We start from the raw sequence: 2500 nt of genomic DNA on the forward strand, positions 1-2500 counted from the left end.
TTAGGTTAGGTTAGGTTAGGTTATGTTAGGTTAGGTTAGGTTAGGTTAGGTTAGGTTAGGTAAGGTCATTGTATTTAATTATTTAAAAAAATTTCCCCTCTCAGGCAATATTAGGTTAGGTTAGGTTAGGTTAGGTTAGGTTAGGTTAGGTTAGGTTAGGTCAGGTCATTGTATTTAATAATTTTTAAATTTTTTTTTACTTTTAGGCAAGGTTAGGTTAAGTTAGGTTAGGTTAGGTCATTGTATTTGATTATTTAAAAAAAATTCCCCTCTCAGGCAATATTAGGTTAGGTTAGGTTAGGTTAGGTTAGGTTAGGTTAGGTTAGGTTAGGTTAGGTTAGGTTAGGTTAGGTTAGGTTAGGTTAGGTTAGGTTAGGTTAGGTTAGGTTAGGTTAGGTTAGGTTAGGTTAGGTTAGGTTAGGTTATGTTAGGTTAGGTTAGGTTAGGTTAGGTTAGGTTAGGTTAGGTTAGGTTATGTTAGGTTAGGTTAGGTTAGGTTAGGTTAGGTTAGGTAAGGTCATTGTATTTAATTATTTAAAAAAATTTCCCCTCTCAGGCAATATTAGGTTAGGTTAGGTTAGGTTAGGTTAGGTTAGGTTAGGTTAGGTTAGGTCAGGTCATTGTATTTAATAATTTTTAAATTTTTTTTTACTTTTAGGCAAGGTTAGGTTAAGTTAGGTTAGGTTAGGTCATTGTATTTGATTATTTAAAAAAAATTCCCCTCTCAGGCAATATTAGGTTAGGTTAGGTTAGTTTAGGTTAGGTAAGGTCATTGTATTTAATTATTTAAAAAAATTTCCCCTCTCAGGCAATATTAGGTTAGGTTAGGTTAGGTTAGGTTAGGTTAGGTTAGGTTAGGTTAGGTTAGGTCAAGTCATTGTATTTAATAATTTTTAAATTTTTTTTACTCTCAGGCAAGGTTAGGTTAGGTTAGGTTAGGTTAGGTAAGGTTAGGTTAGGTTAGGTTAGGTTAGGTTAGGTTAGGTTAGGTTAGGTTAGGTTAGGTTAGGTTAGGTTAGGTTAGGTTAGGTTAGGTTAGGTTAGGTTAGGTTAGGTTAGGTTAGGTTAGGTTAGGTTAGGTTAGGTTAGGTTAGGTTAGGTTAGATTAGGTTAGGTTAGGTTAGGTTAGGTTAGGTTAGGTTAGGTTAGGTTAGGTTAGGTCAGGTCATTGTATTTAATAATTTTTAAATTTTTTTTACTCTCAGGCAAGGTTAGGTTAGGTTAGGTTAGGTTAGGTAAGGTTAGGTTAGGTTAGGTTAGGTTAGGTTAGGTTAGGTTAGGTTAGGTCAGGTCATTGTATTTAATAATTTTTAAATTTTTTTTACTCTCAGGCAAGGTTAGGTTAGGTTAGGTTAGGTTAGGTAAGGTTAGGTTAGGTTAGGTTAGGTTAGGTTAGGTTAGGTCAGGTCATTGTATTTAATAATTTTTAAATTTTTTTTACTCTCAGGCAAGGTTAGGTTAGGTTAGGTTAGGTTAGGTAAGGTTAGGTTAGGTTAGGTTAGGTTAGGTTAGGTTAGGTTAGGTTAGGTTAGGTTAGGTTAGGTAGTTAGGTTAGGTTAGGTTAGGTTAGGTTAGGTTAGGTTAGGTTAGGTTAGGTTAGGTTAGGTTAGGTTAGGTTAGGTTAGGTTAGGTTAGGTTAGGTTAGGTTAGGTTAGGTTAGGTTAGGTTAGGTTAGGTTAGGTTATGTTAGGTTAGGTTAGGTTAGGTTAGGTTAGGTTAGGTAAGGTCATTGTATTTAATTATTTAAAAAAATTTCCCCTCTCAGGCAATATTAGGTTAGGTTAGGTTAGGTTAGGTTAGGTTAGGTTAGGTTAGGTTAGGTCAGGTCATTGTATTTAATAATTTTTAAATTTTTTTTTACTTTTAGGCAAGGTTAGGTTAAGTTAGGTTAGGTTAGGTCATTGTATTTGATTATTTAAAAAAAATTCCCCTCTCAGGCAATATTAGGTTAGGTTAGGTTAGGTTAGGTTAGGTTAGGTTAGGTTAGGTTAGGTTAGGTTAGGTTAGGTTAGGTTAGGTTAGGTTAGGTTAGGTTAGGTTAGGTTAGGTTAGGTTAGGTTAGGTTAGGTTAGGTTAGGTTAGGTTAGGTTAGGTTAGGTTAGGTTAGGTTAGGTTAGGTTAGGTTAAGTTAGGTTAGGTTAGGTTAGGTTAGGTTAGGTTAGGTTAGGTTAGGTTAGTTTAGGTTAGGTTAGGTTAGGTTAGGTTAGGTTAGGTTAGGTTAGGTTAGGTTAGGTTAGGTTAGGTTAGGTTAGGTTAGGTTAGGTTAGGTTAGGTTAGGTTAGGTTAGGTTAGGTTAGGTTAGGTTAGGTTAGGTTAGGTTAGGTTAGGTTAGGTTAGGTTAGGTTAGGTTAGGTTATGTTAGGTTAGGTTAGGTTAGGTTAGGTTAGGTTAGGTAAGGTCATTGTATTTAATTATTTAAAAAAATTTCCCCTCTCAGGCAATATTAGGTTAGGTTAGGTTAGGTTAGGTTAGGTTAGGTTAGGTTAGGTTAGGTCAGGTC

Source organism: Bacillus rossius, unplaced genomic scaffold (genome assembly GCF_032445375.1).
Source record: "Bacillus rossius redtenbacheri isolate Brsri unplaced genomic scaffold, Brsri_v3 Brsri_v3_scf401, whole genome shotgun sequence".
In the NCBI taxonomy this organism is placed as follows: Eukaryota; Metazoa; Arthropoda; class Insecta; order Phasmatodea; family Bacillidae; genus Bacillus; species Bacillus rossius.